This window comes from Orcinus orca, chromosome 12 (genome assembly GCF_937001465.1).
Source record: "Orcinus orca chromosome 12, mOrcOrc1.1, whole genome shotgun sequence".
Lineage (NCBI taxonomy): Eukaryota > Metazoa > Chordata > Mammalia > Artiodactyla > Delphinidae > Orcinus > Orcinus orca.
The window spans coordinates 80,532,651-80,547,548 of NC_064570.1; positions in this window are offsets into that span (position 1 = coordinate 80,532,651).

Consider the following 14,898-nt stretch of genomic DNA (forward strand, 5'->3'; position numbering starts at 1 on the left):
TTTATATATACAAGGACATATCAAGATTTGTGATAAAGCAATAAAAAATAGTGAAGGAAAACATTGGCAAAGGACACAAAGTAGCAACCTACAGAAGATGGAATACAAGTATATAAATGTGTACCAAAAATATTAACAGTAAATAGGGATAAAATCACTGAGAGATATTAATAGGAACACAGCTTCCTAGGGCCAACCCTGGTGTACTGACACAGAATTTTGAAGGAGAAGCTTGGGAAGCTGCAGTTTCACTTAAGCTCTCCCGAATATTTCTAGAGCCTATTAAGGTTTGTGTCCCATTGATACTGAGGAAATTGTACTTGCTCAGAGTCTGACTAAATTAAGGCGACAAATAATCCTACTCGGGAAGCTAAACTTTAAATTCTCTAAAGTAGGAACCAATACACTGTCAACTAAAAGAAATGCACAAAGTGAGAGCTGTGAGTTAAGTTTTATTTGGGGCAAAATGAGGACTACAGCCTAGGAAGCAGCATCTCAGACAGCTCTGAGGCACTGCTCCAAAGATGTACAGGGGCGGCGGAGGGTCAGCGTTATATATGATCTTAGTGAAGGGGACACTTGCAGTCAAGCACACATTTTGGTAGAAGTTTGCTGCTAGTTCCTAGGAGCAGATGTCACCATTGACGACTTGAGTGCTTTTCTAGACGTGAGGAGATGCAAGAAATTGGGCTCGTAAAATCTCCTGGAAATATCTAGCTGAAGACCTGTTCTGCCAGTTTTCCCAGAGCATGGAGCGCCTCACTCCTGATCTCCACCCTGGACTCCTTTCAGGGGGTGTTGAAGGTCAGCGGCTGCGGAACTTTATGACTTTAGTCCTTGTAGAAGCAGATGGCAAGTACCAGTCTGTAGCTTGCACTGCCTTCAGAAGGCAGACATCACCACACCAACAGCAGCAGTACTTCCAAAGCAGCAGCAGCCACACCTGGAGATGGAGGCTTATGGGGAGGACATTTGCTTTTCACCTCCTGTACTCCCTCAACCTTTTTCTAAATAAAAATGGTAACTACTTCTATTAAATTTCAAATATTCGCATGCCCGCGCATCCTCCTTACCTAAGAAGATTTCTTTTGTCTCAACTGGGAAAGGAGAGCTATAGCTACTGGTATCTAGGTTTGGGGACTTGTACACGCTGCCTTGATTACTTTACAGAATTCCACCGATAGCACGGAAGCTATCTGAGAGCATGGTGGCTGCCTGAATAAACATATGCCTCACGTGAAACTCAAATATGTGCTCAGTGGGTCGTGTTACTCGGTGCTACCTACATGCGTTCAGAGGAGGTAACACCATGATGACATTCCGTAGAGAAATGTCAGAGTAGGTAGCACAAGGATGACATTCCGTAGAGAAATGTGGGTTAGCGTAGCCTCGATGAAATTGTCTGGAAACACATTCCTTTAAAGTGGCCTGCTCTGTGGTAACAATTGCATTTGCATTTATTAACCAAATGTAAACAAGATAGGCTATAAAGGAAAGGGAAATGAGAAACAGGTCTACCATCACAAAATGATTCTATTTAGAGCACTGCCATCACGTCTTGGCAGACATATATTGTTGGCTTCATTTTGGAGCAGATTGCTTTGACGTTTTCCCCCATTCCAAAATTTGGGTGCCAGGCTCTATAACCAGCACATTAATGCCAATGTTTGTTAACTGACCAGAAAACAAGAAAAAAAAGTCACACGCTAGTAAACTATAGCTGTGTTTTTAGAACAGCTCTCATCTCTAACCCATAATTGGAAAGACTTCATAAGGGTCTGTAGGAAAGTTCTGTAATGGAAGATTCTAGAATATGCAGGTATACTCACCTGCTCTGCGTCTTTCCTCACCTGCTCTGCATCCAATAATACTGACTCCCTTTTCCATGTTTAAATAACCCTTTGAAAATTCCTCTGTTATTGCACAGGTTATGTTGTGTCATAATCATCTGTTTAGATGTCTGTCTCAGCTCCTCAGTCACGAGCCACGTGAGAAAGCCATCTCTGGCTTTGTTGCCTGTAGCACAATACAGTCTAATAAATGCTGACTAAGGAACTGAGTGATTCCACAGCAAAGGAATAACAAAACCAGGCTTACATATTTAAGTCTAACCAGGCTGTGTAAAAGCAATGAAAACAAACCGTCTTACTCAGAGTGTAAAATGGACAACACCAATAGCATATGTTAATTCTTATCAGACATAAAATTCAGTTAATGTTTCAGTGCAAGAGCCACAGAGTGTGAGTGTTCGTTAAACACTACCAGGTGATTTGCCTTTCTATTTGCACGTGAAGGAGTCCTGAGTAAAGTCTTCTAGAGGTTAACCCTGATGGGGCTGGATCAAGTGAGCCTATTTGGTGCCAGTGTTAGGCTTTCTTTATTCACCGTAAAGAATCCTCTCTCACCAAAAGCAACAGCAAGAAATATAGATCGGTCCCAAAGATTGTTTTCAACAGGTTTACTGAAGATTTGGAGGGAAAATAGAAATAGTTAACATGCACACACTGCATCAATCAGCTTAATTTATTGATGCTTGACAAATTCCTTATGTCTGCCCCTCCGCAAGTCATTCTTCTGCCCCACTACTCTCCAGCACTTCCTCTGACCTTCCATCAGCCCAATGGCCTTGTCCTCTGCAAACAAGCACCTTCCAGACGCCTCGCACACAGATCCCCCCTAACCCCCAAACGCGCAGCACTACATCCGGGTACACATTGGCCAGCTTCCCTCTAGTTTGACAGAACAACAGAGGACAGGTCATCTTTCAAATAAATAAAAATACCATCATCTCATTATGTCTAAAATTTCTCATGGAGTAGCAGCTAGTTAAATAAAGTTGATGACAGTTAGAAAGTAATTCACTTCTGGTATTGGAGATTCTAAATAAAAAATAGTTATTAAAAATTTAAGTTAACCCTTAACAAATTCTAAATATTCTGAAAGGGATTGATACCTGTTATTTAAGAACTTTTTCTAATTCTAATAATCTCATTATTCCTGTCCCAGATTTACAAGACTAAGACCTCTTCTCTAATAGACTCTAGAATAGCTAGTGTCACAGGAAGAGAGGTGGGGTATGTGTACCACTTAATGAACTTATTCGACTCAATTCCTTTCTTGAGGACAGTGCTAGGTGCAAAAAATGTGATCCAATATTCACTGATAGTAATCTTGAGTGGTAAAAACATGTGTGCCTGTCTTACTTTCCTTTATGTTTTTCTTCATTTAAATCTTTTTTCCAAAATTATTTTCATAACCATTATGGGGTAAATCAAAGATCCCTTCCACCAACACATCGCTTTCTTCTGTGACATGCGGTAACTTTCTTCCTTCGACTTTCCAGACACTCCACTCCCAATCCTCTCCTTCCTCCCCCTGCCCCTCATCTGTAAGAGGTTCTCCAGGCCAATTCTTGAAAATCCCACAAAGAGGGGACCACCTGCAGGAACCAGGTGCCTGAGGAGGTGAGCAGAGCTGGAAGGTAAGAGAAGAGCATTGAAAGCAGTTCAGTTATTCACCTAACATGAGTGTGTTTACCTAAAGAGATGCTGTTGCCAAAGCAGGGGAATAATTGACACAAGCTGGAAACATCTGTTATCAAGAGTAATTATAGCACAATGCATTGGGAGATAAGGCTTAGAAGCAATAAAAATCAGAAATCATGGAATGGCAACCTTCAGTAGGAAAACTCTTATTCCAAAAGTAATCCCTCTAAAAGCACCCTGAGTCTTGGAAGCGAATGACCCCAGAATCTCCAGACTCCTCAGAACTAACAAGGAGTTAGGGCGAGCCCCCTCCCCATGCAACTGAACAGAAGAAAATCCTGTCTCTGACAGTTGGTGATGCAAAGCCTACCAGCATAGCCTAATTTAAGGGCAATCTGTCATTATCTTATGAATCAAATGTGTAAGGAAATTAATATCTTGACATCAAATTCACGTAATACTGATAGTTTCCTAGTGTTACAGCAGGCAGGTAGTTGTCTCACTGTGAGCAGAGAAATGGGGGCAGGAAATCATGCATCTTGCAAACAGCGGGGGTCCATGGGCAGACAAAGAAAAGCAGGAACCTCCAGGCTGACAGGAAACCACACGTTTTGGGTGATAAGCATCCTGGAGGCAGACAAAGAAAGGTGGGGAAAGGCGGGAATCTCCTGCTTCTGAATGTAACCTGTTGCTCATTATACTCTCATTACAATAAAATTAGCCTTGCAGATGAGAAGTTCCCATCATGCCCTGAAGCCATGACATTTCTGATAAAAGCTAAATAAAAACAAAAATCCCTCCTCCCCTTGGGAAGATGGAACTGGGATGAAAATCAGGGAATATGACCCCCCAACCCCTCATTTTATACATATTACTGAGGGAAATTACCTTTTTTCTTTTATGGAAACAGTCATAGCGAAAACTTCACCACACTGTTAAACAGGAAAGAAGATTATTCAAGACTGTTGCAATAAGAGAGAGAGATTAGAACTCCATCTAAACTCTGCTGTAAGCCAGGGGCTGGAGAGTTTTTGCCTTACTTTCTCAAATCTTCATGTCAGGAGGTAGTTTTATAACTTGGAGCAAAGCACCTAAGGAAGTGAGTTCCTCCCCTCCCAGGGTCCTGGGTGATAGCTGCTATCTGATGCCCATAATACCAGCACTATCTTCCTTATGATTGCACTTCAAAGGGATGGCCCCCAGGTCCTTGAGAAAGACATTCCTGAGGTGTAATTCAGGCAAGAGGCCAGGGAGGGATTTATATACCTTTCAAAGGGGCAGAGAAAGAATTTGCAATTACAAGTTTTCTGAAGTAAATGCTCTAAGAAAAGGGAGGTCGGGGAGCTTAGAGTTAAGACCCCTCAGTCAGTATTTACAGGGCTTCTTTGACTCTCTCTATTCAAAGAGGATAATTCATGCACTATTTAAAAAATGGTCATTAGAGTAATGCCAACCCTACAGCTATGCCTCCTCTTAATAAAAGTTGTAAGATTATTGTCAGTGAAATCCCATTTGGAATCCATTGTCTTCAAATTAATGAAAAAGAAACATGTTTGTTTTCTAAAAGAACTACTTACTCTGCAAAACTATGCAAAAACCCTACAGTGGCATCTGTTATGATTTTGAAATGTTCCTAGGGTGACAAACGTTGTTTAGTGCTGAAAAGAATTTAATTGTACTAAATAGCTTAGAATAAACTAAGTGAGTTTTATTTGGATATATCTTCATTCAGTGGTTCAAGGCATTCATAAAATGTCTGAAATGTACGTTCAGTTTGGATGGGTGAAAATTTTCATTTTCCCCTTCTTCAGGAGATACTGTAGTTCCATCTCAGCAAGTGTTTTAAGCTCCTGTTGGATTAAAAATTGAGTAAGGCTAACACTTGCTCTTAAACTCACACTAATAAAGTAGACCATGCAAGTCACCAAGCCGCTCTAATACAAGGTAGATTGAAATTGCTGCCTTAAAATAATGTAAATTGCCATGGCATTACCAAAAAAAGGAAAAATTAAGTCCTATTAAGTAAGTCTCTTCTAGTTCACAAGTACCTTAGTCAAGCATTAGGAGGCTGCAAGTAACATAAACTCCTGAATTCTTTCAAAAAAAAGGATGAAAAACTGGCCAAAGTAAATGGATTTCATGGAACCCAAGGCCAACTCTCTGGAGAAGATGGATCCAGAAACTGGATAATAAAAACACCAAAATTACTTTCTGTGTCTCTCTGGATTGGCATGGTCTCTTGTTCCTGCTTCTCTCCCTTTATTTTTCTCTTTCTCTGCAGAATGGTTATATCTACTTTGGCAGGCACCAGGCTAAACATGGCTGGCCCAAATCCTAGTTTGCATCACTTTTCAGTTCAAGAGCTAATAAAGAATGACCTATGTCTTGGAGACCCAAATCCAAACACCCTGAAGGGCATGTCTAAGGGCCCAGCTTGGGCCAGGAGTCTATCCTAGTCAACAGATAGCTAGAGGTTAAGGATACTGAGGTGCAATGAGGTTCACTTAGTGAGGGGGTGAAGTGCTCCTAGATGAGGGAACCATGAGTTAGGACATTAATGCAAAATATGCCTAAGACAATGAGAGATGCTAGACCAGGAAGTAGTTACCACCTTCCATCAATAGACATATTCTATGGAGTTGTCACTTAGCAGGGCTGAGGTTCTAAACTTGGCACACACTGAAAAACCACTTATGGACAAAATTATCTTTGAAATATCTTAAAAAGCCCTAAATTCTACCATACAGGTGTTTTTTGGGTTTTTTTTTTTTCTTCTGTATATAACCCTGGTATCCTATGGAATGCATTGGTTGCAGATAGTAGATAACCTCGACTCCATTGGCTTACACAAGGACGAAAACTTGTCATCTCACAAACAAATGGTCCACGGTTCGTAAACTCAGTTGTCCAATGTCATTACAGCCCCAAGGTGCTTTTGGTATTTCCCTTCTGCCATCCTTAGCAAGTCTGACTCTCCCAACTTAGCACCCCTCATGCTCACAAATGGTCACATCAGACCAGGGAATCGATTCATCTAGGAAGATACACAAAGTCTTTTCCTGGTTCGTCTAATTCAAGGAGTGCTGTAAACTCTTTCCCAATGCCCCCTACCCTTAGGAGACCTTCCCCAAGTCTCAGTCAGGCATGGGGCAGAGCCCACTCTAAATTAACCCCAAGTAGAAGACCAGAATCAGTGGAGCAAGCTTATAACAATCAGAATTTACTCGGGAGCCACGCTGGGCAAAGCTGGACACATACAGAAGCAGGATTCTCTCAACCTACAAGAGGAGGAAATGAATAAAACTCACAAGACTCTTGGCTCCAGGCATGTTTAGTTTAGGTCTGATTTATAAAAAAGAAAAGAGTAAAAATAAACCTTAGACTTCACCAGGTCCAGTGAATTCCAAGACTAGCAGTTGTGTGTGTATGTCTATTGACATCCTGTGACCTGGGGATATTCTTTCTGAATATTCTGGAATATTCTAGAATATTCTTTGGTAACTTATTGTCCAGGCTGCAAGGTGACACTCTCAGGCCCAAGTGATGTTTTAAAAAGTGAAGTAAAACTGCTATTTTATTCCAAAGGTAAATGTCATGAATAAACTTAGGCAGCTTGTGAAGAATCCACGTGGATAGGATGGGAGAGCTATTTTCACTCACCCAATCATTTTGTTACTTATCCCACAGGGGTTCGTGTTTCCCTGAGGCCCTGGAGGGGACTCCCCAGGGAAGGCTGAGGGTTACATGTCATCCTCTTCTCTAAGACATCAACAGGTTCACAGTCTGGTTACTTGAAAATAGCCACACCATTTTGCATCTATTTGCCCTAAATTCCCACTCAGTTCTGAGAAACACTGCACTATTCTGTAGAAATTTGTGTTCAGGTAGCAAAAAAAGTTTTATCTTAAATTCTTGCCCACATGTCTTACTGCAGATTTGCTTTTTTTTTTAAAGTAATTGTTTGTCATGCTCAGTTATAACCTTCCTGAAAACAGGTCTTTGATACTCACAGCGTCAAGTTCAAGGCCAGGGTCACACTGATCAGAAAGTGTTCAGTGAATGAAAGAACACATTTCTTCACCCAGTGCTGCACCTTTACCCAAGCCACAACACTCTGTCAGTTGCTTTATGAATTAGTAAATGTCCTTAACCGAACATATGACTCCCTTGTAAAATGATGCACAGTGACAGATACATGTATCAAAGGCTTAATGTTAGAACGAAAGAAAATATACAGTCGGTCCTCAAGGAGAGCAAGACTCCCCAGACCCTAAGTGTGGGATATGCACAAGGACTTCCTCCCAAATAATGCATCTGGGAAAGGGGACAGAAAGAGTAAGTTTTCAGTGGAGACACTTGACAGACGCTACCTCAGCTAGGTGATCAAGGTCAAAAGCAAGAGTGAAAAGTCACGTTGATAGTATGTCGCTTTATAGGACGTGATATTTATGGCACCTTACCTCTGTGATCCTCTTCCCAAAACACAGCCCCAATCTAATCATGATAGAAACACCAGCAAATTCCACTGAGAGACGTTCTACTAATATTATACCTGACCAGGACTCCTCGGAACTGTCAAGGTCATCAGAAACACAGGACGTCTGAGAAACTGTCCGAACCAGGAGGAGCCTAAGGAGACATGATGACTACATGCTATGTGGTGCCCTGGATGGGACCCAGGAACAGAAGAAAGGAACTTGGGTAAAAAGTATGGAAAATGAACCAGGTAAGGACTTTATTTAATAACAATGTGTAAAAAGTATGGAAAATGAACCAGGTAAGGACTTTATTTAATAACAATGTGTAAAAAGTATGGAAAATGAACCAGGTAAGGACTTTATTTAATAACAATGTGTAAAAATTATGGAAAATGAACCAGGTAAGGACTTTATTTAATAACAATGTGTAAAAAGTATGGAAAATGAACCAGGTAAGGACTTTATTTAATAACAATGTGTAAAAATTATGGAAAATGAACCAGGTAAGGACTTTATTTAATAACAATGTGTAAAAAGTATGGAAAATGAACCAGGTAAGGACTTTATTTAATAACAATGTGTAAAAATTATGGAAAATAAACCAGGTAAGGACTTTATTTAATAACAATGTGTAAAAAGTATGGAAAATGAACCAGGTAAGGACTTTATTTAATAACAATGTATCACTATTACTTCACTAATTGTAACAGATGTACAGATGTACAAATATACTAATGTAAGAAGTTAATAATAGGGGAAACTGGATGTAGGGTATGTTGGAGCTCTCTGTACTATTGCAACTTTTCTGTAAATCTAAAACTGTTTTACAAATAAAGTTTATTGTTAAAAATTGAAATTTATCAATAGGAATTTGTCATTTTTGTAGAAGTATTGAGATGGGTCACTCGAGGACACGAATGGATCAGCAGAGCAGACACACTTACCCAGGATCTTTACCTCACATGAGTCTGGAGTGGAGAGGGAAGAAGAGAAAGGCAATTGCCAAACGATGTCCTTTCAGTAGATTATCACACACCCCGCCGTAGAGGAATGGATCGATGTCTGTGACCCGGCAAAGAGAGAACGCATGTCTTCCTCGTGGGGAAGAGTGAGTAAAGGGTGAAGCTGGAGGACAGGAATGTCAACCTAGTGGAGGCCACTGCACACAGTGTCAGAGGAGTACCACCCACCGCAGCTGCCCTCCGTGGGCAGGAGGGGCTTGGTAGGAAGACCACTAGCCCTGATTTAAGACCTGGCAGAACTGACCCAAACGTCCCAGGAACTTTTATCTTCTCCCAGAGTTTTGTCTCCTCAGAACTAATAAAGACAACCTTTTCTTGAATGAAAAAAAAAAGAAGTATATTATAGTACTGTTCTTACCAAATAATTTTTTAAAAATTTTAAATCAGTTCTGTCCCTAACAAACCAACATATAAACAAAAAGAAATGAGATAAAGGGTAAGGTTGCTCAGAGCTGGCTCAACTATCATGTGTACTGGTTATAGAAAGATGACCTTCTAATTTTTTACCTACAGACTTTGCAAACATTGAAAGGAAAGACTGAAAGACTTGGCTAAGTAGACTGAAAGGAAAATGCACAGTGTAAGGCAGTGATCCCCCAACTTTTTGGCATCAGGGACCGGTTTCCTGGAAGACAACTTTTCCATGGATAGGGTGGAGGGTGGGGGAGTGGTTCAGGTGGTGATGCAAGCCATGGAGAGCGGCAGATGAAGCTTCACTCACTCATCCACTGCTCACCTCCTGCTGTGCGGCCCGGTTCCTAACAGGCTGTGGACCGGTACTGGTTTGCAGCCCAGGGGTTGGGGATCCCTGGTGTAAGTGTTGTGAGTTTAGGCTTCATTTAGGGACCTTGCTGAGGACTAGAGTCTGGGAGACAGAATCTCAGTCGCTGTGAGGGAAATGCTCTGAAGACATAGGGGGAACACTTGTTTATATAAGATTTTGGCTGGGGATACATACAGTCAAACACCCACCTGCCAATGCAGGGGATGCAGGTTTGAGCTCTGGTCCGGGAAGATCCCACATGCTGTGAAGAAACTAAGCCCGTGAGCCGCAACTACTGAGCCTGTGCTCTAGAGCCCGCACACGCCACAACTACTGAGCCCGCACATGCCACAACTACTGAAGCCTGTGCACCTAGAGCCCGTGCTCCACAACAAGAGAAGCCACCACATTGAGAAGCCCATGCACTGCAATGAAGAGTAGCTCCCACTCGCTGCAACTAGAGAAACCCTGCACACAGCAACAAAGACCCAATGCAGCCGAAAATGAATTAAAAATCAAAAAACCATACAAATCAGTAAAAGATTACTGCTAGTCACAGGAACAGATATCTCAGGGTAATGACTTTAGTGACTTTCTATGTATGGGAAGATGCAAAGATGTGAGTTCATTAAAGACCTAAGGAGGCTGCTTGTCCACAGCACGGAGCATCATGTTACTGTCTTTATCTCCTTTCTGAGTGCACTGTTGGTCATGACTGCACTGAGTTACGACTTAATCCTTGTTGGGCTGAGTAGTGAGCAGCCCTTTACTCTTCTTTGATTACAGCTGCCTAATCCAGATGCCTGGTTTTCCCTGAGGAGTCCTCTCATACAGAAACCTGTTTAACTTTGCTTAACCCAGCCTTTTTCAACATTAGTTGAACAGAGAATCTATTTCTCTGGTTATCTCACAATGATAGAATATACGGAAATCCTCCTAAATTAAAAGTTGTAAGAAAACTAGAGTTGGGTCATGGCAGTAAATCAATGAGCATATATATTTTACGCTGCAGATAATTCCCAGTAAATAAACAGGTATTGTGTCTCCCTGACTGCCCTGTATGTTCCGACTAAAAATTCCCAGCCTGGATTTGCAACAACTTGAAGAGGAGAAGTGGTCTTTCTCCCTACTAAGAGCCTTCTTCCTTAAGAGGGGAAGATTTGCAGTGTGTGTGTGTGTGTGTGTGTGTGTGTGTGTGTGTGTGGTTATCTACCTACCACTTTAAAGGTTGGGGATTGCTTGCTCTTTGGGGTTATCTTTGTCACTGCTGCTTCCAACTATTCACTGATCCTTTGTTTTTAACTGTCTGCCCTTGTTGGTCCTTTCTGCATCTTTTCCCACAATGTCAGATATAGAGGTGAGCAGACAAACATGGCCCCGCTACTGCCCTCTATAAGTTCTCATGGCTAACCAGGCAAGTTTCCTCATTTATAAAAGTTATTTTAAGGGAGTTCTAAAACTTTAGGTTGTAAAGGATCAATATATATTCTCATTTGTCATTCATTCACTTGACAAATCTTTTCTTGAGGACATACAGTATGCCAAGCACCACGGTTCCAGGTACTGGAAATACAGTGATGAATCCAAGTCCATGTACTCATCCTTGTGGGGGAGACAGAAGGAAGCAAATAAGTGTTGGGGACCTTAAATGCCATAAAAATGAAGCAAGGTAGAGTGGATAGAAATTGATAAGGAGGGTGCTAGTTTAGATAGTGATATCAGGGAGGACACATGGATAAAGCGACATTTGAACATAGACAGGAAGGCAATAAAGGAGGTGGCCATGCAAAAACTGTGGGTAGAAACAAAAAGACTGGGTCCAGCAGGAGGGCAGAGCAGGTGCAAAATCTCTGAGGAGGGAGGGTGCTTGGCATGTCCTAGGAGTAGCAGAGGAACCCAGTATAGCCAAGGCAATGGCGGAAGAAAGGGGAGTGCTCAGGAGATAAGGGCAGGAAGCTTGTTGGTTGAGCAGAGGCAAATCATGCTGAGTTTTTCACCTGCAGTAAAAACTGAATTTTACTTTGATGCAAAATGGGAAGCCATTTTAGAAATTATTGTAAAAATCCTATATTGGGGGAAATGCCATTAATTTCTCTGACTTAATCATTTTTCTTTTGCATAAAACTACCAAGATACAACCATCAGCAAGTTTACAATGACACAATATACTCATCAAAATTAAATTCTGAAAACTGTTTCCTCTTGTTCAATATCCTCCCTTTATCTTAGCAGCACCAAAATACTACTACCTTCTCCAAGTGTTACGATATTGTGCCACAGATTTTAACCCCCCAAAAAGACATTATCCTATCTCCAGCAATGACTTCAAACTTAGCCGCTTCTGGCTAATTTTATTTTTATGATTAACCATTCAAAAAGTGTGTATCCTTTCTCTTGCATTTTTATTTCAGATCTCAGATCCTCAAATACTCGGGTTCATCCTGCCTAACCTGCTCAAGTTTCGTATTTCCCAGAATTGCTGTGGTCCAAGAGTCTTCTTTCCTTACAATAGTACTTTTCTTCACTGAGTTATCTTTTCTGTCTTCAACAATTACTTGTCCTTGGCTAATGTAAATTATGACAGAAATCCGCAGCATTTCAAGGTAACCTTTTCCCATCAGCCAAGGTTGGTTACCTGCCAAGAAACCCTTGGGGAAACTAAGTTACTTACTAAATCTTGATAAAGATTGGAGAGGTCTAGAAGTTGCTTCCTTCTGTTGGGCAGCATATAAATGTAGCAATTATATTGTGTATCCCAAATTCATTACCAATTATGGGCATATCAGATATTTTGTTTTGGAATGTGTTATGTGTTAATTCACAGAAAAAGAATTCCAAACCCTGCCACCAAATTCCTTCTTCATGTCACTTGAAAATGAGGCACTAAAATAATTACAACCCCTATATATATCCAGGGGATATATGTATGGATAGATCACAAGCCATACATTTTATATAGAAACTGAGAATTTCAAAAGCTTAAAGCGGTTAAGTAAATAGTTGCTTAAATTCTCAGCCAAAACCATCATTTTGATTGGAGAAAGACCGCATAGTAAGTTTAATCTGTGACCTTAACTTAAAGGAAGCCATCTGTTGTCAGTTTAAAGTAGCATAAAAGGACTTTTTTGTGTGTGTGTGGACAAGCCCAGATTGCTTATTTGAAATAGATAGATTTCTAATCTTTCTTTAAAAATTTCTTTAAGTTTCATTTTTAATTAGTAACAAAGATGCATAAAATATATCTGTGACAAGTTCCAATTTCTTGTCTTTTGGCTTTTGAAAACTGATTTTAGATAGATAGAGAGAGAGAGAGAGAGAGAGAGACTCCTTGAGGGTCTTTTCTACACTGTTTACCTTTTACCCTCTTAATACAGGATTTCTCCCAAGTCTATATTTAATATTTACATTGAAATATGGTAGTTGATATTAATGTCTAAAGGAATCTCAATGCATGGCTTAAAGAAAGAGTTTTAGCCAAGGTTGCAATAAAAGAGCATAAAAAGAGATAATGAAGAAAATACAGCAATGATGTTCATTCATTCATTCAAAGACACTCTTTGCTGCACTTTACTGGCGCTCTGCTAGGCCCAATGGGGGGTGGAATAAACCACAGGGTTCTGGATTTCAAGTAGCTTCTCAACAATTAAAGATATAAGGTGTACATGTGAGGTGTACTAGACACAAAGTTGGAATTGAAAGGTATATTGAGTGACAACTGAAACATCTGGGACTTAAGGGGAGGTAGAGATGGTTTCCAGTTGAGAATGTTCTAGAGGCTGCTTGTAAATTGATGATAATTAGCATAGCTAAGTTAATAATTACCTCAATGGACTGAAGAGAAAATAGAGTGACAGTGATCAAAATTGATTCTCTGGATCCTGTCAGAATCTTACTAAAATAGTGTCAGGAGAAATATAACAGGAAGCCCATGACTAAAAGACACCTTGCTTGGGTGGCTATGATTTGCCAATTAATCAATCTGACAATCTGATCGATGTGATCCCTAAGAGTTTTATATTAGTTTTACTTAGACATTTTGTTATAGATTGTCAATCTTTTTCATTTTTTTTAATCTTTTTCATTTTTAAAGAAGCTGTTTATTTCTAAATTATGCAACCTTCATGCCAAAAATTTTGCAACATTCAGGTTGCTCAGTCATGGCTACAAAATGTCTAGCATGAAATCTAAGGGTGTGCAATAAAATATTTAGCTAGACATATAAAACCCTAGTTAACATTTAACAGGAAACATATAATAAAAATGATGCTAATGAATGTGACTCATGATAAACTTTAGACTTATAAAAAATGAAATTATGATGGTTTAAAAACATAAAATGATCACTTTAAAGGAATAAAATTAGGTGCGTTTTTTTTTTGAATTTTTGAAACTTATTTTATTTATTTTTTTATACAGCACGTTCTTATTAGTTATCCATATTAGTGTATACATGTCAATCCCAATCTCTCAATTCATACCACCACCACCACCCACCCCGCCACTTTCCCCCCTTGGTGTCCATACGTTTGTTCTCTACATCTGTGTCTCTATTTCTGCCCTGCAAACCGGTTCATCTGTACCATTTTTCTAGATTCCACATATATGTGTTAATATATGATATTTGTTTTTCTCTTTCTGAATTGCTTCACTCTGTATGACAGTCTCTAGGTCCATCCACATCTCTACAAGTGACCCAATTTCATTCCTTTTTTATGGCTGAGTAATATTCCATTGTATACATGTACCACCTCTTCTTTATCCATTCATCTGTCGATAGGCATTTAAGTTGCTTCTATGACCTGGCTATTGTAAATATTTCTGCAATGAACATTGGGGTGCATGTGTCTTTTTAAATTATGGTTTTCTCTGAGTATATGCCCAGGAGTGGGATTGCTGTGTCCTATGGTAGTTCTATTTTTAGTTTTTTAAGGAACCTCCATACTGTTCTCCACAGTAGCTGTATCAATTTACATTCCCACCAGCAGTGCAAGAGGGTTCCCTTTTCTCCACACCCTCTCCAGCATTTGTTTGTAGATTTTCTAATGATGCCCATTCTAAGTAGTGTGAGGTGATACCTCATTGTAGTTTTGATTTGCATTTCTCTAATAATTAGTGATGTTGAGCAGTTTTTCATGTGCTTCTTGGCCATC